The 22,623-nt window shown below is 35.4% G+C and overlaps 1 pseudogene; it reads left to right on the top strand.

The window, feature by feature from the left end:
* Positions 1-21,502, top strand: part of LOC132477437 (protein enabled homolog) — an 88,660-nt pseudogene extending 67,158 nt beyond the window's left edge.
* The last annotated feature ends 1,121 nt before the right edge of the window (positions 21,503-22,623 follow it).

Consider the following 22,623-nt stretch of genomic DNA (forward strand, 5'->3'; position numbering starts at 1 on the left):
GGAATAGGCAGTTGGAGAAGCTGGCTCAGAAAATATTGAAAAAAGACGATTTCATAGGTGGCAGAAAACACTGCCAATGATGCAACTGAAATAGGTCTAACTCTTCTTTAAGGAACCTGAAAGATAAACTCATAGATAACGCATCTTAGACATAGTTAGGAAGTTCATATAGGACTCCAATTAATGAAATCATATTAAAAATAGTCTTGTCTCTACATCAAATGATTTATGAATAATTTAAATAAATGATGCATAAAGACCATCAATACCAATTATTAACCAGTAATTACGTGTCATAACTAGCTATTGACAATCATAAATAATACTTTCAATGAATAATATATAAATAACATAAGTTGATGAGTATTTAAGTTTACATTTCCAGCAGGTGGATGATTAATAACTGGTCTTCAGAATTAGAACATAAGCAAGGTCTTAAAGTGCAGATATAGAAGTTATTTATATGGATAAGTACTTGAACACATATTTATTGAGGGTCAGAATGAGCTAGGCACTATTCTAGGCACTGGGAGATAGAGCAAATGGGGACAAACTATAAACAACACAAATAAGTAAATTATTCATTATGATAGAAAGTGATGAAAATGCTGTGAAGAAAAACAAAGGCAGGGTAAGGCTATGAAAAGTACCATGAATGAGGATGATACTATTTAATAAAAATGAATATTGGTGACCTTGGGAGACCTGGGTGGTGGTTTGAGATTTCGAAAGTTCTCTTTTGACTGATTTTTCCCAGTGAGGTAGAGATCAATATCGTAAGGTGAGAGTGAAGTTCGGGGAGAAAGTATAGGATGTTTTAGGACAGCACAAGTGTGTGGACTGGGGAGGAGTTTCGTGATCACTCCATTCCACTGGAAGCTTGTGATCATTAATTTAAAGTGAGAACAGTTTAAATAATTCTGTGTGTTTTCCCAGCCTTGTTGATCAGCCTGGGTGTAGGTAGGGTCAGAATTGGATTAAAATACCACACTTGTATGTGGGTAGTTGATTAAGATGAGGTTTCATAAAGCCCCTAGGAATAGAGAGAGAAAAAAATGAAGAGAAGATGGAAGAAAACAGATACCTGAAATCATCCATAGTGATGGGGAACCAAGATTAAAAGAGCAGGAATAAGAAACGGAGAAACAGCAGTCAGTAAAATGAATAAGGGTAGTACATGCTCAAGAATAGCAAGAAATCTCTGGTCACTGGAAAAAGAAACATTAAATTTTTAAAGTAATTTCAACTGATGGGTAACCTTTGAATAGATTTTATTGTTGTAATTGCTGTTTAATTTTAAGTACTAGGTTGGTTGGTTTGGAAAGCATAAAGAGCCTGCATCATTTATTTTTTGTATTCACTACAAAATCAATCATCATAAGGCTTCCAAGAATATTAGGAAGCAAGGCTAAAAATTGTCAGTTCTAAGACAGAGGGTCTTGTCAGCATTTAAAAAATATTAGTTAGATTAACGTAAATGATTAATAGAAAAAAATAATATTTCAGTACTATTTTTACTCTTTTTATATGTGAGTGGATTAATTTTTTAAATAGCTAAAGTTGCTAAAATACTAATATGTTCATTACTTTCTGAGTCACCTATGAAGCACTGTACTTATTAAAGTTTTACGAGCTTGTATTAATATAGATATTTCAAATTTATTTCAGACTCTTTATAAGTTTAGAATATTTCAAATATATATTTATTAATTTTAAGTTTTTAAAACAATTAGTGATAAATCCAAACATAACTGGTTTAATTAATAAAAGATTCAAGTTCTCCATCTGTATTCAGAGCTTATAAGTGTAATAAATAAAAACAAATTAATTTTTTCTCCATACATTTTATTTTTCTAAGAACACATTTGTGTGACATTTTTCCATGAAAGAGTTTTACCAAGAGGCAATGCTTCCAGCTTGTGTCAAGTTTTAAACTCTATTATGTCTGAGGCCAATTTTACTTGAAATAATTTGATAAGCACTTAAATTTCTAATGTATCCAGAAGTTTTAATAAAACTTTAAACAGAAAACATTCTTTCAAATAAAGTGTGAATTCAAGTATTTAGCTGTAATGGAGCATTTGGGAAATACTCATTTCAACACTGACCATGTTTCAAAGATTAACTCTTTTAGATTTGAGCTGTGGAGATAATTTTTTTTTCTTTTGTAATTTAGTTACATTTGAAGCCACTGTTTTCAGTGATATGAAGTGGCAAAATGGAAGATAACAATTCTTTTGAAAATGGACACAAAAGCCCCCCAAATTTTAAATACAGAGTTAAAAACATCTCTTTCCCTAGGATTCATTTTGCTGAATTTTAAACACTTTTTCCTGTGCAGGTAAATGGACTTCCTACAAATTGGGGCATTTAATAACCTAGTTGGTTATTCCTGCCGTCATTATGAGGCAGCTGCTGTACTTATCTATTGCTGCTTCTTTTAGGGATGTGTGTGTTGCAGAAACTTTTGTCCTTCTCCTGAGACAAGGCTCTCTCTATTATATTACCTTTATTCTCATGGCCCTTAGGTCTTAACCCTGTCCACTCATCCCTGATTGACAGATCTCAGAGGCTCTGTCAAGGCTGCTCATCTCCAAGGCCATCAAACTGTCATTCAACCTCCCAGTGCCATGACTAAATCCAAAAAATGTTCTTTATTGCTGTTAGCTCAGCTGGGGAGCATGTTCTCCTTCTTTAGTACTGTTTGTTTTTTTTTTTATTCTGAAAGTGGCTTTATCTTTAATATAGTCAAAGTATGTTTTAACAAAAAATAGCTTCCATATAAATTTTGTTTTAATATTTTTTACCAAAATTTATATGTTGTTCAAAGCTAATCTGTAACAAATAGCAAGTCTATTAGAGAAATAAGTACCATTATAAGAATAGTTGGTTTATACTACAATTCTTTATTATGTTGCTCTTTGATGTTTTCCAAGATTATAGAGTGTGCCTAGGGATAAAAAAGAGCATATAAAGGGTAATGATTTTTTCAGATAAAGTGTTATATATAAATATTCAGAAGTTGATGAATAAGGATGACTAGTTGCAATATTTTCCAAAGATTGTTCTACAAAAATAAATATATTTTGCGGTGATCAGCAAAATACAAAATGCGTTAATGGATCTCAGTTGGATATTGATTCTCCCTGTAGTGTCTTCAATAGGTGGATCCAAACTAATACTCAGTGTTAGAGGTTAGGTAAGCTTTGTTATCTAAATCATATCACTTCCTTTTGCTATAAATGCAAGTAAAGTAGGTTGTTTATCTTTTGGAAATTAACCTATAGTTTAGTTACCCATGCTAAAATACCCTGTGACTGCTAATATAAGACTTTTCTGATAACTGTTCCTGTAGCATGAGGTTTAGGTCTGGAAGTCTAAAGTATTTAATTCAAAGAATATTAATCAGTTGCCTACTCTGTACAAGGCAGTCTTCCAGTGCTGAGGATATATCCAGAAATAGAACAAAGGGGGGTTATTTTTTTTACTCTAAATGAATAAAAATATATTCCATCTTCAGCACAAACTTTTGGCTTATACCCATAGCCCCAAGGACAAGGAATTAAAACAGAGCGGGTTAGATGGAGGATAGTCAGAGTAAATTATTAGCAAAAGAACTTGAGCTTCTTATCCATCAATGAAGCAGAAGATTAAAATCATAAAATTATATTTCCTGTGCTTTACTGTAATTAATTCTTTAAACAAATATTCAACCCTTCCTAAGCACTAAAGTAGTAGGGAAAATTTTTTTAAATTATATATTTTTTTTTTTTTTTTTTTTTTTTTTTTTTTTTTTTTTTTGCTGTACGCGGGCCTCTCACTGCTGTGGCCTCTCCCGTTGCGGAGCACAGGCTCCGGACACACAGGCTCCGCGGCCATGGCTCGCGGGCCCAGCCGCTCCGCGGCATGTGGGATCCTCCGGGATCGGGGCACGAACCCGTGTCCCCTGCATCGGCAGGCGGACTCTCAACCACTGCGCCACCAGGGAGGCCCTTAAATTATATTTTAATTGTTGTAAATATCATCAGAATTAATCCTATGATATTTTCAGTATATTAATAATATGAACTCATATACAAACATTAAAAATGGACACACCTTTTCATAAGTAGGTTGACTTGTGTATATATATTAAATTAAACATAAAACTGACACATTTGATATTGTTTTAATTAGAGTTTAATTTTGAAATTTTAAGTCATTTAATGTAAAACCTCATATGGCATAAATCAGGGGAACATTTTCAATTGGATTGTTACAGAGTATTTACGAAGTAGAAAAATATCTTGACTCTTGACTAACAACCAAAATATGAGAGAAAAAGAAAATATATCCTGGAATAGTTTATGTTTTATCTTCCTAGTGTCTGACTTCTGAATTCCTCTTCTCTCTTCAATTGAGACCATTGATAACCCCATCCCAATTCCATCTCTCATCATTAGGACCAGTCTTGACAATAGACATGTGTATTTAGAACAGTTTAATGAGTCACACTATAGAACTTGCTCTGGTACTATAGTCTACTAGATTGTAAGCCTTCTGACAGCAAGTACAGGTTTTGATTATCACTATAACTCCAACAGGTATCACAGTCTGGCACATGGTAGGCACTTGAAAATGATTTGATAGATGTATAATTTATTCCTGTTCTGTGTCATTTCCTGCCATTCTCAAGCCATGAAGCAAAATTAGAAATACTTACTGTGCTGTGGTATTAGAAACTGGAATTCTGAGGTTAAAGCATGCCAGTGTCTGTTTCTATCATGATCCTGTAAATATCTGCATTTGTTGTTTGGAGCCAATCTAAAGATATAGATTGTCAAAACAGAACAAAAATCATGACTCAACTGTATGTTGCTTACAAGAATTTCTATTCAAGTTCAATAGCATAGATAGGTTGAAATAAAATAATGGAAACAGATATACTGTGCAAACATTGATAAAAAATAAGAAAGCAAGAGTGGCTGTATTAATATCTAATAAAATATACTTTCGAGCAAAGAAAATTCTCAACACGATGTGATGGTTTCTAACTTTAACTGTATATTTCTCCTGAGAAAAACATACCTTTTGTCCCTTTGTCCACCTTTAAAATGTTTACTTTTTTCATTGTAACATCTTCTGTCCCCAAAATTTTATTTTTGAAGATAATTATGACATTCCCATGAAGACAAACAAAATGTCCCCTCTGATTTTCCATCTGTGTACCGTCATTACAGACTTGCCTTGTTTCTGTGAACTTACAACCATATATCTACTTTATATGCTATATTGACAGTAGTTCAGAATGGTATCTGTAGCTTTGTGCCACCAACACTCATTACAGTGTCACAATTGATAAATAATTGATCACTTAATAGCTACATATATGATCAAAGCAAGTCTTTCAGTGTTCTAAATAAACATTTATTGTTTTGGTATTCCTAGAAATCATGTCCATCCTTATACAATATTGTTTTCTACTCTGAGACCATCTGTTACCTATAGCTATCCAATATGTTTTGCACTCCATCTCTGTATCTTGATAATTTTCGACACTATGAGTCCTACCTTCTCAGACAGAATTAGAAAGCCTGCATCCACAGGATCCCTTTCAAGTAGAGAACAGTTGTTTAATCCAGTTACTCCAATGAATGCAACCAAGCAAGATTTAGATATAGAAGTGGTCAACACCTAGAAGGAAATCAGTGTTTTGGCAACCTATGAGACAGGGTGTCCTGCCCCTCCAGGGTGGCAGTAGTAGAGTTTCTGATACCAGTCCTTGAATGTCATAGGAGCCACTGATAGTGGCAGTGATGTTTAGGTAGAGAAATCACTGCAGTGTGTGAAACGTTGTTGCTGCTTTTTTCTTGCTTGTTTTGGCCTTACCAGAGATTCTGTAAACTGGCAAATATCCGTTAATGAATTCTGTTTCTGCTTAAGTGACTCATGATTGCATTGTTTGCAGCCAGGAATCCTGAACAATAACCACTCTGATGTTACAGTATGTTTGTTCTTAGAACAGTTGTTTTTGATGGTAATGATAATAAACTACAAACTTTTACAAAAATCTTCAATTTTTAGCCCGTATGCTGCAATAGGAAAATGAGCTTGCCTGGGACGATTTGCTCTTTTGGGGGTTTACCGTATGGTTCTCTCATGACTCATAGATTTGCTTTGGGTACATAATTTACATTAAACAAATTGCTAGCAGCTCAGGCAAAGAGGGTTGACTATATGTAGTTGACTTTCTCAGACAGACAAATTCATTTGTCTTAGACTTAGGCTAAACATAAAGACAGATTCCTGCTAAGAGTAGGAAGAAGTAATGTTAATGCTCTGAGTCAATCTGGGGTTTTAAATAGTGTGAGTGCTCAGGTGAGGTTTGCATCTGTTCCTAATATCTATGACAAACACTGTGAAAATTTCACTTCTTGCCAGCTGGGACTCCATAAGCAACTGTAGATTTATAAGTGAGTATGCAAACGAAGTAGAAAAATAGTTATACTTGTATAAAACAAACAGAACAAATATTCATCTTTATTTAATGAATAAAAATTAAAATTCCATAAACATGCATTTTAGTAATGTGATTATTGGCTACATATTTTATTTCTATATTAATAATTTTTTTTAATTCTCTGCCATCCCCATTTTACAATCAATCACTTTAGCAAATATTGTTTGGAGAGCTACTATATGTATTATAATGTATATAGTGAGCTATATATGCTATGAATGTAGAAATGAAAAAGACAAGTCTATACCCTGATAAAATTACACTTGAGAAGCAAAAGGAAAGAATGAAAGAAGCAACATTTTATTATGTACTTGATGCTATGGACTCTGAAGAAATTTTTACCAGTGTTGACAAACTTTGCTCTTAACAGCCTTATAAGTGAGGTTTCATATAAATAGTGGATTCTGTTGTGGTTTAATGAGGGAACAGACATTCAGCCCATGTTTAGCTGATTTTTAAAAATAGGTCTTTTTTTCCCTCATATAGTCCTTACCCTTTTTATAACAATGAAGTGTAATATGTAGTCTTACATGATTTTAATTGTATTTTAACATTTATGTAATACTAAATTGTTATATAATAAATAGCATGTTATTATGAGTATATTATTAGTAATAAAAGCGGGTATATATATTTGAAAATTAGTTCATATATTCCAGCTATTACCTATTCCATCATACAGACAATATTTGATGCTCATCTGTATTTGTGGTTACTTGCAGTAACTCCATTGCCCCAAAATCACATGAATATCTTAGAATTCCTTGCCTTACACTCTGAGAAAAAATTAATTCAAGATAGAACAACTGTTGTGTTTTTATAACATGCTCCTCAGACCAGTAGTTAATAATAGTAATACGATTTCTTAGTTGAAATGAAGTTGCTGAAATAAACTTGTCAAATTATGAGTTAAACAAAATTTAACAGCAGTACTCCCCAGGGGCTGTATTTTGCTAAAATTCCTATGGAGATCCAAAAAGACCATGAAAAACAATGGGCTTTCTGAATATAAACTACATATTACTTTTCTCACATGATACACCAAAAAAGACCAAGATTTAATGGAATATGTTTTGGAAAATATTCTTTTACACAGTAATCTGACATCACTGGACAACTGATTGATCAGACACCAGGCAATAATTGGGAGATTACTGCAATAATCCAGGGATATTTTTTGAGGGTTATTCTCATTTTATGAGAAATAAGCAGGAGGCCTGGCACAGTGACAGGCTATAAAATATAGGTTAGACAGGCAACCAACTGTACTTAAAGACAGACAAAAGAATGTACAAATATAAAAATAATACCTATTATTTATTGATAATTTATTGATACATGCTCTCTGCTCCTCTTAGTATTTTCATGGGTTGGTTTATTTAATCATTATCCTACAGCCCCATTTACAGATGGAGTCTCTAAGCAGAGAGGTTCAATCAGTACTTTACCCAAGGTAGCTCATTTATTTATCTTTTTTTTAAATTTAATTCAATTTTTTTATACAGCAGGTTCTTATTAATTATCTATTTTATACATATTAGTGTATATATGTCAATCCCAATCTCCGAATTCATCCTACCACCACCCTTCCCACCCCTGCTTCCCCCTTTGTTGTCCATACATTTGTTCTCTACATTTGTGCCTCTATTTCTGCCTTGCAAACCAGTTCATCTGTACCATTTTTCTATAAATGACCCAATTTCGTTCCTTTACATGGCTGAGTAATATTCCATTGTATATATGTACCACAACTTCTTTATCCATTCGTCTGTCAATGGGCATTTAGGTTGCTTCCATGACCTGCCTATTGTAAATTGTGCTGCAGTGAACATTGGGGTGCATGTGTCTTTTTGAATTATGGTTTTCTCTGGGTACCAATGTAACTCATTTAGTAAGGGCCAGGACAGATTTACAATCCCAGAGTCTAGGTTCAGGCCTATGTTCTTAAACGCTGTAGTACCCAGAAACTTATCTGATATATCCTAAAAACAACATTTGGTTAGATAGTTCCCCCAAAACACCAGTAGAAAAGAATGTACATAAGGAGGACGCTGAGAAATCATGTAAAAAGAAATAACAAGATAAATTTAACCTCAGATATAAGGAAATAACTTAGTTAAATATAACATTAAAAGAAGTCTCAGAATTTCCATATAACTAAATGTATAAAAAACGAAGAGAGGGCTTCCCTGGTGGCTCAGTGGTTGAGGGTCCGCCTGCTGATGCAGGGGGCGTGGGTTCGTGCCCCGGTCCGGGAGGATCCCACGTGCCGCGGAGCGGCTGGGCCTGTGAGCCATGGCCGCTGGGCCTGCGTGTCCGGAGCCTGTGCTCCGCAACGGGAGAGGCCACGACAGTCAGAGGCCCGTGTACCGCAAAAAAAAAAAAAAAAAAAAAATTTGAATGAAGCAAAACATAAATTGGTCTCTATGCAACATACTTTTTTTAACTTAGAAATAAGGATTTGGACATTATGGTCCGAAATTCACTGGATTTGTCCTTTGAAGAAAATCCAGGGCTAAGTTAGGAGAACACATAATTTTGGACATCTCTTCTTGCCCTACCTCTGTATTCTAATCAAATAGATCTCTTTGCCCAAAAGATATTACTACCTTAACCTGAACTCCTACTGGCTGGAAAGATTTTTGGCAATTTCGTCTGTTAATTTATTTATAATTTTAGAATGTTGAACCAAAGTCAAGTAATTCCTTAATTGCATAGCTTTTAGCACAATATGACTTTTACCAGATATCTGGTGAGCTAAATTTTGCTAATAATATTTCTGAAAGGAGTTTCTGATGTCCATCACAAGTGCAAGATTAACTTTTCCATCTGTTGAGATGTTCTTTACTATAGTGAAAAATTTTTTTTTCAGATCTTTCCTTAACATTTTATACAGATGAAATCATGCTGCTTGCTCCTTCAGGTTATCTCTGATAGTACTTCGGGTATTTCAAGTGTTAACCTGAAAAGTAAAATAATAGAATTTATCAACAGGCAGTATAGATGATGGAACTACTTCCACTGAAATGGCTTTCAGAAACTCCTTCAACACATTTTATTAAGGGATAAATAGTCCATATATACTGAATGCTGCAAAGAACTAAGAGTTATGGGTATCAGGAAGAAGGGCCTTATATTAAAACACTGTAATATGTTATATACAAATAAAACAGTATTTAAAGACCTTATGTGTTAGCTTAAAAAACTTATTCTTCCAGTATAATGTAACTATAATTCTATCTGTAATAGAAGGCTGTTTAAATACCTTACAGGTAAATTACTTCAGTTATTGAATTGAAGCACTTGTAAAAACTTGAATTTAATTTGACTGTTTTTTCATAATTCAGTTTTTTTGTTTTAACATAATTTTATTATGATTATACCACACTCACCAGAATTTGATGTCTGTGATATTTTTAATCCATTATTTGGTATGGGATAAATGTTTTAATTTGCATGTTGATAATGGCTAATGATCCTACCCAGTGTTTCAAATCTTACTGGTTATTTAGATATTAGTTTTGTGAAGTGTTTGTTCATGTGCTCTAATTTTCTATTGGTTTTCTGCTTTTAATAATGGGTTTTAAAATGTCTATTAATAAATTAATCTGAAAAACAGATATAATTATTACAAAATTGTAGATATCTGTGGAATTTTTAGCAATGTCATATTGCAAAATTATATTTTCAAGATACTAATGAGTGGGATTTATCCTTTTTAGAATGGAGTTTGGATTGAAAGTATGATAATAACTAAAAAGAAAGCCGGATATTGATTATTACCAAGACTCTCTGGGTGTCTGAGATGAAGTGGGTCTGTTGATGATTTACACAATATCCCACTATTATTGAAAATAAAATAAATTGTGGTTGATTTAAAAAAACTAATTCAATTTGCAACTTACTGTTACTTGCAACATTTACTTTGAATTTCCACAAAACATGATAAATAAGCATTGGATTTAAATCAGGTGTGACTTAATCATTTTAATTTTTTAAAACTTTATTTTCTAGAGCAGCTTTTGATTTGCAGAAGAATTGAGAGGAAAGTACAGTGATTCCCCATATACTTCCTGACAAACACATGCACATCCTCCCCCATTATGAACCATGCCCCCCACCTTCTTGGAGTGGTGCAGCTGTTACAGTTGAATAACCTATATTGCCACATTAGAATCACACAAAGTTCATGGTTTACATAGGGTTCACTCTTAGTGTTGTACATTTTATGAGTTTGGAAAGATGTACAATGACATGTATACATCATTACAGTATCATACAGCATATTTTCACAGCCCTAAAAATCCTCTTTGTCCTTTGTTAACTAAGGTAGTACTATTTCATTTAGAATTTTTCAAGATAAATCTTTAGCAAAGTATCTAATCTGATCCAATCTTTAGTTTAAATATAACACTTACATGTATTTAATCTCCTTCTACATAACAGAGTCTATGTGGAGTTCAGCTGCTACATACTTTATAAAGAAATCATTTAAAAGTGTGTCTAGGGGTGGGTGGGTGTGTTAATAAAACAAGTGTTCTGCAGGTGTAAGACCCCGAATAGCCAAAGCAGTCTTGAGGGAAAAAAACGGAGCTGGAGGAATCAGACTCCCTGACTTCAGACTATTTTGCAAAGCTACAGTAATTAGGACAATATGGTACTGGCACAAAAACAGAAACATAGATCAAAGGAACAAGACAGAAAGCCCAGAGATAAACCCACGCACCTATGGGCAACTAATCTATGACAGAGGAGGCAAGGATATACAATGGAGAAAGGACAGTGTCTTCAATAAGTGGTGCTGGGAAAACTGGACAGCTACATGTAAAAGGATGAAATTAGAACAGTCCCTAACAAACACCATACACAAAAATAAACTCAAAATGGATTAGAGACGTAAATGTAAGACCAGACACTATAAAACTCTTAGAGAAACATATAGGAAGAACACTCTTTGACATAAATCACAGCAAGATCTTTTTTGATGCACCTCTTAGAGTAATGGAAGTAAAAATAAAAATAAATAAACGGGAGCTAATGAAACTTCAAAGCTTTTACACAGCAAAGGAAGCCATAAACAAGATGAAGAGACAGCCCTCAGAATAGGAGAAAATATTTGCAAACGAATCAACGGACAAAGGATTAATCTCCAAAATATATAAACAGCTCATGCAGCTCAATATTAAAAAAACAGACAACCCAATCCAAAACTGGGCGGAAGACCTAAGTAGACATTTCTCCAGAGAAAACATGCAGATGGCCAAGCAGCACATGAAAATCTGCTCTACATCACTAATTATTAGAGAAATGCAAATCAAAACTACAATGAGGTATCACCTCACACCAGTTAGAATGGGCATCATCAGAACATCTACAAACAACAAATGCTGGAAAGGGTGTGGAGAAAAGGGAACCCTGTTGCACTGTTTGTGGGCATGCAAATTTATACAGCCACTATGGAGAAAAGTATGGAGGTTCCTTAAAAAACTAAAAATAGAATTACCATGTGATCCAGCAGTCCTACTACTGGGCATATACCCAGAGAAAACCATAATTCGAAAAGACACATGCACACCAATATTCATTGCAGCACTATTTACAATAGCCAGGTCATGGAAGCAACCTAAATGCCCATCGACAGACGAATGGATAAAGAAGTTGTGGTACATATATACAATGGAATATCAGCCTTAAAAAGGAATGAAATTTGGTCATTTGTAGAGACTGTCATACAGAGTGAAGTAAGTCAGAAAGAGAAAAACAAATATCGTATATTAACGCATATATGTGGAACCTAGAAAAATGGTATAGGTGAACTGGTTTGCAGGGCAGAAGTTGAGACACAGATGTATAGAACAAACGTATGGACACCAAGGGGAGAAAGCGGCAGAGGGTGGGGGTGGTGGTGTGATGAATTGGGCGATTGGGATTGACATGTATACACTGATGTGTATAAAATTGATGACTAATAAGAACCTGCTGTATAAAAAAAATTAAATAAAATTCAAAAATAAAGACAAAACAAAACAAAACAAAAATACAATTTTATTCCATTATCTTTAAATCTTATAAATAGTGCAATGCTGTGGAATTGGAAAATGTATTTCATACTACAATGCTGATGTGCCTAGAAAGCATAATAGTTAATCTGTAATTAATTTGGTCTGACTGAATAGCATGTATGCATGGATGAGGGAGAAAAGTAACTTTCTGTTATATAAAGTTTGAAAATTGTATGATACATTATTTTTTGTAGTCCTTTTAAATAATGTTTGGTGTCTATTAGATTAAATTTTCTAGTTACTCAGCATCCCTTTCCTCTTTCTACTTCTATAACTTCAATGGCAAAGCCCTTAGAGAATATACACTATCTGTAGTGACCATGTGACTTATTGTTCAAAATGGAATACTTTGACAGTAAAGAGTTGCTATTAATAATAATCACATCCAGGGCTTCCCTGGTGGCACAGTGGTTGAGAGTCCGCCTGCCGATGCAGGGGACACGGGTTCGTGCCCCAGTCAGGGAAGATCCCACATGCCGCTGAGCGGCTGGGCCCGTGAGCCATGGCCACAGAGCCTGCGTGTCCGGAGTCTGTGCTCCACAACCAGAGAGGCCACAACAGTGAGAGGCCCACGTACCACAAAAAAAAAATAAAAATAAAAAAAATAATAATAATAATAATCACATCCAGACAGTCATCATTGGCTGGGACACTCTTTGATATACATAACTCAGCTTCTCTTATTCTTGGTAAAAACAAACCTTAAATCCCACAAAATTTTCCACCTGACTCACTACAATAAACCCACTAGTTTTTTTTGCTCAGCATTTTTATCACAGCTATATTTTAGTTCTTAATTCTAAGCCTACAGGTTCTGATAGGCTCATGACTCATACCTAAGCACACTGCCAAGGTTCTATGGTGATATCTGTGTACTAGATTATTATATGGAAGCCTTCTAGATATCCACTTTACTCAATCTAACTTAGAGAGCCAGGTGAGTCACTATCCCTCCTATCTCTGCCCTTGTAGCATCTTGCCCTATATAACATAAATCCCCCTCTTTATGTTAAAGACTATGTAGGTGGAAAATAGGACTCTTTCAAACCTGATTCTCTCTCTTTACTTTTTTCCTTCTCACCCCTCAAATATCACTAGGTCAGAAAAGGACTCACTCATTCTACCATAATCAGAGATGATGAAACCTGTAGATGATGCTTACCCTCCACCACACAGGACAATGTACTTATGTGTTTCCTTTAGGTGCATTATTGACATTCTAATGGGAATGGTGGTAGAAAATTAGAAAATCCTCTCTCATAATAACATCTTGATTAACACAGTTATCCTCCCCACAATGTATAATGCTTTTTATATTAGAACATGAATATTACCTCTCTATTCAATGTATATCCCTTGATAATACATCTCAGTCTCCATATTCCTTTTAGAATTTCTTACTCTTCTCTGAGAAGAAAATTTTAGGTAAGGTAGGCAAAAGAGAAAAGCAAATTTACAATAAATAATCTTGTATTAATAAGATACGTGGGCTTCCCTGGTGGCACAGTGGTTGAGAGTCCGCCTGCTGATGCAGGGGACATGGGTTCATGCCCCGGTCCGGGAAGATCCCACATGTTGCAGAGCGGCTGGGCCCGTGAGCCATGGCCGCTGAGCCTGCACTTCCGGAGCCTGTGCTCTGCAACGGGAGAGGCCACAACAGTGAGAGGCCCGCGTACCGCAAAAAAAAAAAAAGAAAAGAAAAAATAAGATATGTAACTTTTTAACTTTTGCAGAGAGTAAACAAGAAACCTAAGCTGCAGGGGAAGTGCTGTATTTGTCATGTAGTACATGTTTAAAGAAAGGAATAATAATTCCCATATTTTTCCATAATAATTCCATATTTTCCATAATAATTTCACAAAATCATTTACATAATTTATGAGTATTTTCCTAAAATGTAAAATTAATGTAATTTCCTAATACACAAAATATTTCCTGACATTTGATAATGTACAAAGTGAATATAATTTCCAGAATTTTGTTCCTCATTGCATTATTTTAAGAAGACATCCACATTCCAGTTAATTCCATTTTTTAAAAAACAACAGTCAGTACAGTACTAGCAACTCTAGTTTTCACTCTTGCCAAGAAATTTTGTCATTGGTTTCAAGAGAAGCTTAAAAAGGATATTGAATGAACTTTTAAATCTACTGCTTTCCAAATTAATCTTTCTTGGAAATTATGTTCTGGAAATTATGTTTTGGTGGATCTGTTTTCCACAGAAACAAATGAATATTCAATGTTAGTAGCAGTAGAAATTATCATCAGTAGTAGAAGATCAAGATATTTAAAATATTTATGCACTTTCAAAATTTTAATCCTTCCTGAGTAGATTAAGTTTTTTTGATTAAGTACACAATAAATGTTAATGTTGATAATGCTGAAATTTTTCAGCTTAAAAAATAGTGTCTGTATAAAGATAGCACAAAAGTGATTAAGTATGAAAGAGAAGTGGATAATCTTTGTTGATAAAACAGCCAAATTTTAAGTTATATTCTGGACATTTATTTTTTTTAAGGTGTCATTTAATTTTCAGAATAAGTATTTTTGGAAAATAATTTGTGTGTTGTTTTGCAATATGACACTTGCCAACTCTGCATTACTACTCTGATATATACCTTACCATGTGATTAATGGGGAAAATATCATATAACCAGGTTTGGAAGAATATAAATGCTGTCAAATTTCTAATATATGCCACAGATACTCCTACTCCTTCACAAACAAAATACTTTCCTTTAATTCACTGTATATCTTCATCAAGAGTAGTCCTTTCAGGAGGAGAGAATCAAGATGGTGGAGTAGGAAGATCCTCAGCTCACCTCCTCCCATAGACACACAAAAACTATGCTATGTATAGAAGTTTTTCTAAGAACAACCTGAAGACTAGCAGAATGCCTCTTTTACAACTAAGGATATAAAGAAGGATCCAAATTGAGATGGCTAGGAGGGGCAGAGATGCAGTCTAGTCAGGACCCACATCCCTGGCAGAGTTACCCACAGTGGGAGGGGATATCACAAACACAGAGGTCCTCCCTAAGGAGCAAAAGGTTTGAGCTCTACATCAGGCAGCCCAACTCTGGGGACCTGTACCTGGAAGATGATCCCATATAATGTCTGGCTTTGAAAACCACCGAGGCTTATGGCTGGGAGAGCTGGAGGGCTATAGCAAACAGACTCTGCTCTTAAATGGATTGTGCACAAACTCACTCTCTCTGAGTTCCAGCAAAGAGACCTATGTTTGAAAAGTGCCTGGGCTATATGTGAAGGAGATTCATTGACAAACTTTAGGGTGAGTCCCAAAGGAGCAGGGATCTATTGGAACTTTATCAAGGTACCAAACCAGTGGTAGATGCCATTTTTCTAATTCTCCTTTTACCTAGCTGGCCAGGTGCTGGTGGGCATTATTTCTGACATTTGCTAACTACCCTGCTAGTATTTCCTGCCCTGTCCTAGCAGTCCCCTGAGGACCCACCCTGTCCAATCCATCCACCCTGGTCAGTGCCTTTCCAAAGCAAGCCCTACCCCACCACACCTGGCAGGCAGCCTCGGGTGGGTCTGGCATTCCTCCCCCACAAAATGGCTCCTGTGCCAGGGGACCAACCCCATAAAACCACCATACCCACAACTGTGGCAGTCAGGCCCTGAATCCAGCCTCACTGGGGCAGCAGTCATGAATCCAGCAGTTATGACCAGGCCTTGCATACAGCTGGGCCAGGGAACAGCCCCACCAATCAGTACACCAGTAGCAAACATGACCCCACCACAACAGGAGGACTCAGACAGCCCACAGAAGGAATACTTATGAAGTGCCTGGCTCTGGTGACCATAGGGGATTGCTCTTCTAGGCCTCACAGGAAACCTTCTACAATGGACCACTCCTTCAAGACCAGGAGATATATCTGATCTACCTAATACATAGAGATAAACACAGAGAATTAGCAAAATGAGGAGACAAAGGAATATGTTCCAAAAGAAAGAAAAAGACAAAACCTCAGAAAAAGAATTAAGCTAAATGGAGATAAGTAATCTACCTGGTAAAGAGTTCAGGTAATAATAATAAAGTTGCTTACCAAACTCAGAAGAAGAATTGAAGAACTCATTGAGAACTTGATAAAAGAATATATATATATATATATATATATATATACACACACACACACACACACACAACAGCTGAAGATTACAATAACTGAAATGAAAAATACACTATATGGAATCAGAAGCAAATCAGATAAGACAGAAGAAAGGATCAGTGATCTAGAAGACAAGGTATTGGAGATAATCCAATTGGAACAGAAAAAAAAAAAAAGGCAAAAAGAAAATGAAGATAGTTGGATCTCTAGGACAAGTGTACTAACATTCACATTATAGGGGTCCCAGAAGCAGAAGAGAGCAAGAAACAGAAAACTTGAAAAAATAATGGCTGAAACGTTTCCTAACCTGGTGAAGGAAACAGACATCCAAGTCCATAAGCACAGAGAATCCTAAACAAGATGAACCCAAAGAGACTCACACCAAGACATATTATTATTAAAATGTTAAAAGTTAAATATAAAGAGAGAATCTTATACATAGCAAGAGAAAAACAATTTAAAAACAATAGAAAAGATCAATGAAACTAAGAGCTTGTTCTTTGAAAAGATAAACAAAATTGAAAAACATTTAGCCAGACTCATCAAGAAAAAAATAGAAAGGTCTCAAATAAAATTAGAATTAAAAGAGAATTTACAATCGATACCATAGAAATAAAAAGATTCATAAGAGACTACTATGAACAATTATATGCCAACAAATTGGAAAACATAGAATAAATGGATAAATTCCTAAAAACATACAGTCTTCTAAGAGTATATCAGGAAGAAATAGAAAATCTGATTAGACCAAATACTAGTAATGAAATTGAATCAATAATCACAGAACTCCCAACAAACAAAACCCTAGGACCAGATAGCTTTGTAGGTGAATTCTACCAAACATTGAAAGAAGGGTTATACTGATGTTTCTCAAACTATTCAAAACAAAAGCAAAAAAAATTCAAGAGGAAGGAAAGCTTCCAAAATCATTTAACAAGGTCAGCATTACCCTGACACCAAAAGCATGCAAAGGCTCTATGGAAAAAGAAAATTACAGGCCAACATCTTTGATGAACATAGATGCAAAAATCCTCAACAAAATATTAGCAAACAAAATTCAGCAGTACATTGAAAGGATCATATATCATGATAGAGTGGGGTTTATTCCAGGGATGCAAGAATGGCTCAACATCTGCAATTAACATGACAGACCACATCAACAAAACAAAGGGTAAACATCATATGATCATCTCAGTAGATGCAGAAGAAAGTGTTTGACAAAATTCAACACCCATGCATGACAAAAACTCTCAACAAAGTGGGTATAGAGGTAATTAATGTACCTCTAAGTAGTAAACAATACATATGACAAACCAACAGCTTACATTGTACTCAATGGTGTAAAGCTAAAAACTTTTCTCCTGATCTTCGGATGAGGAAAAAGACAAGAATGTGCACTCTTGCCATTCTCTTATTTAACATAGTATTGGAAATTCTAGCCACAGCAACTAGACAAGAAAAGGAAATAAAAGTAATCCAAATTGGAAGGGAAAAAATAAAATGGTCACTATTTGCAGATTACATGATACTATGTTTAGGAAATGCTAAATACTCCACCAAAAAATATTAGAACTAATAAATGAATTCAGTAGAGTTGCAGGATACAAAATTAATATACAGAAGTCTGTTGTATTTCTATACACTAATAATGAACTATCAGAAAGAGAAATTAAGAAAACCATCCCATTTACAGTTGCATCAAAAAGAATAAAATACCTAGGAATAATATAACCACGGAGGTGAAAGACCTGTACTCTGAAAACTATAAGATTTTTGATGAAAGTCATTAAAGATGACACAAATAAATGGAAAGATATCCCAGGCTCCTGGATTGGAAGAATTAATATTATTAAAATGTGTATACTACCCCCAAAAATCTACAGATTCAGTGTAATCCTTTTCAAAATACCCATGACATTTTCCAAATGACTGGAAGAAATAATCCAAAAATTTGTATGGAACAACAAAAGACCCCCAAATAGCCAAAACAATCTTGAGAAAGAACAAAAACTATAGTAATTAAAAGAGTGTGGTACTGGAACAGAAACAGGCACATAGATCAATGGAACAGAATAGATAGCCCAGAAATAAACCCACACACATTGTTACTCTGTAACAATGTAGGCAAGAATATACAATGGGTAAAATCCAGTCTCTTCAGTAAATGGTTCTGGGAAAACTGGATAGCTACCTGCAAAATAATGAATCTGGACCACTATCTTAAACTATATACAAAAAAGTAAGCTCAAAATGAATTAAAGGCTTGAATATAAGACCATAAGCTATAGAACTTCTAGAAGAAAGCAGGTATTCAGCTCTTGGACTTTAGTCTTAGTAATTATTATTATTTTTTGGATATGTCACTTCATTCAAGGGAAAAAGCAAAAATAAGCAAATGGAACTACATCAAACTAAAAAGCTTTTGCACAATGAAGGGAACCAGAAATAAAACAAAAAGGCAATCTATTGAATGGGAGAAGATATTTGTAAATCTTACATCTAATAAGGGGTTAATATTCAGAGTATATAAAGAACTCGTACAACTTAACATATAAAAAAAGAAAATCCAAACAATCTGATTAAAAAATGGGCAGAGGACCTGAATAGACATTTTTCCAAAGAAGACATACAAATGGCCAACAGGCACATGAAAAATGCTTAACATCACTAATCATCAGAGAAATGCAAATCAGTACCACCTCACACCTGTCAGAATGGCTATTATCAAAAACTCAAGAAATAACAAGTGTTGGCAAGGATGTGGAAAAAAAGGAACCCTTGTGCACTGTTGGTGGGAATGTAAATTGTTGCAGCTGCTGTCGAAAACAGTATGTAGGTTCCTAAAAAACTAAAAATAGAACTATCATATGATCCAGCAATTCCACTACTGGATATATATCTAAAGAAAACAAAGAAACACTAATTTGAGAAGATATATGCACCCCTATTTTCATATTAGTATTATTTATAATAGCCAAGAGATGGAAGCAACCTAAATGTCTTCAATGAATAAATGGATAGTGAAGATGTTGCAACAACATGGATGGACCTAGAGGGTATTATGCTAAATGAAATAAGTCAGAGAAAGACAAATATAATACGATTTCACTTATATGTGGAATCTAAAAAACGAAGTGAACAACAACAAAAAAAGAATTGATTTATAGATACCTAGAACAAATTGATGATTGTCAGGAGGTGGGAGGGTGGAGGGATGTATTTTATCAGCAAAACAGATTAAAGAGCACAAACTTACAAATATGAATAAGTTATGGTGCTATAATATATAAAATAGGGAATATAGTCAGTAATATTGTCATAATATTAAACTGTGACAGGTGGTAGCTGGATTTATCATGGTGATCATCATCTTGTAATGTATGTAATGTATATAAAATTCAGATCACTATGTTGTTATTCACCTGAAACTAATGTAACATTGTATGTCAATCGTACTTCATTAAAAAAATAAAGGGTTGAAGTGCAATCAAGCTACACAGACCTTCCACCAATGGTGGAACGCTAGACAGGTGTATGGTCTCAACTTCGTCAGCAAAGAAGATGCCAGTGTCTTCGCAAGTACTGTGATGCATGCCTTCGACGTGTTGAATTCACAGGAAACAGGGCCAACATTGCCTAGACAAAATTCACAACTACCTGCCCAAGTTCAGAATGGCCCATCACAAGAAGAATCGGAAATTCAAAGGCAACTGCAAGCACAGCAAAGAAAAGGAGCTGGAGCGGGAAAGGCTGGAGGGTGAAAGAATGAAAAGGGAGAGATTGGAGGGGGAGAGGTTAGAAAGGGAAGGGCTGGAGAGGGAGTGACTGAAACAGGAACAGCTGGAGAGAGAGAGAGACAAGAAAGAGAACGCCAGGATTGCCTGGAGCGGGAGAGACAAGAACGGGAGAGGCTGGAGAGACGGGACCGAGAAAGGCAAGAACGAGAGCAGCAAGAGCAGCTACTGCCTCTGTGGAGACTCCTCTAAGCTCTGTGCTGGGAGTCTCCACCGCTGCTGAGCCAGGCTTGCATTGTCTTGGGACCACCTGCACCTCCACCCACTCCTTCACTCCCGCCAGGTCCTGCCCAGGCATCAGTCACACTCCCTCCTTCCCCAGGACTCCCTCCATCCCATCCACTTCCATCCTCAGGGCCTCCACCTCCTCTACCACCTTCCTCCTAATCAGGTACCCCCTCCTCCTCCACCACCTCCTGCTTCTCCCTTCCCTGCATCTGGATTTTGGGGGCATCCATGTCTGAAGACAGTCACCCTTTAACTGGACTTGCAGCTGCAATTTCTGGATCAAAACTTAGGAAAGTGTCACGGATGGAGGATGCCTGTTTCCCAAGTGGAGGGGAGATCACTGGTGTGAATTTGGCCTCATCTGAAAATACGGGTAGTGGAAAAGGACTCCTTCCATTAGGGGTGGTGGGTTAATGGAAGAAATGAGCACCCTGATGGCCAGGAGGAAGATAATTGCTGAAAAGGGATCAACAATAGGAACAGAACGAAAAGAAGACAAAATGAAGATTCAGACCCTGTAACTTCCAAGGCCTCTTCAACAAGTACGCCTGAACCAACAAGAAAACCTTGGAAAAGAGCAAATACAATGAATGGCAGCAAGTCACCTGTTATTTACAGACCAAAATCTGCACCCTCATCACAGTCCAGTGCCAAAGGAGTCCAGACAGGAGGACTGGACTGAAGCCAAACATTTTAGATGAAATGAGAAAAGAATTAACTAAGCTACAAGAAGAGCTCATCGATGCAATCAGGCAGGAACTGAGCAAGTGAAATACCACATAGAGAAACTAAGAAGAGATAGGACTTTAATCTGGAGAAAGAAAAAAAAACTGCAAAGAACAACTGTTAACAACAACAAAACGCTTACATTCTGTGAGCCGTAAAAAAGAAAATGGAGACAAACAGAAGGAGGGAAAAGACAACATACTTTGAAAGCCTTCAGACATTACTACTCTGGCAATAAGCTAGTACCCTCCCAGTTTGATGCTTTTTTCTGACCTTTACTACAGGGTGGAAGAGTGTTGTATAGGAGTTCCTGTATCAGTTATGCAGAAAATACTAAACCAGTCAGGCAAGAACACCGTGCCTTGAAATATTTTCATGTCAAGAGAAAATCACACATTTTCCACAATCCATTGCTAAAATAAAGAGGAGAAAGGCTTTGAGAAGTTTTTTTTCAGAGAACGCTGATGAAGAATTTAGCAAGTTATGCTATTGTATTGTAAATGTTTCTCTCAGGTTTGTCTTCCTGTCACATTTGATATCCCATGAATAATTGAGATCAGCCCTATGTAGGTTAAGATCATAAAATGTGGAACAGATGGAATTGTATGTGCTTTCAAAGGGTGATATTTATAAGAAAGTGTCCTAAAAATGATTTGCCCAGGGTGAGGAATTTTAGAATAATAGGAAGTCTCTCGAGTTTAGCCTTCAAGCAATTTTGTATATTTGAACATAAATTCATGCAGAATTTAAAGGTTTAGATGCCTTCCTAAATTATTAGTGATTTACCAAATCTATGATTCCTACATAACACAAACCAGTGGTCAAATGTAAAACAATATATTGTAGATTCAGTGTTTTCAACCTTTTTTAGATTGATGAATGTGGACATTTTTATAATATAATTACAACCATCACAAAATTAGCTTTTTTAATTGCAGACAGTAATGCATATCAAACTAATATGTAGTGGCCTTTTCAAGGCCTAGTCCCAGGGAAAACATTTTGTAGAGTATAGGGAAGTGGGAGGAAGGGAAGGAATAATGTTTAATTTAAACTTAATTTCTGCACTATCATGTTTTCAATTATCTGCATGAATAATAATGAGGAATATTTTGTGACTTTAACTGGTAAATATGTTAACAGAACCAAGTATTTAATCTTTTACATCATGTCTTCAG

This window comes from Mesoplodon densirostris, chromosome 17 (assembly GCF_025265405.1).
Source record: "Mesoplodon densirostris isolate mMesDen1 chromosome 17, mMesDen1 primary haplotype, whole genome shotgun sequence".
Lineage (NCBI taxonomy): Eukaryota > Metazoa > Chordata > Mammalia > Artiodactyla > Ziphiidae > Mesoplodon > Mesoplodon densirostris.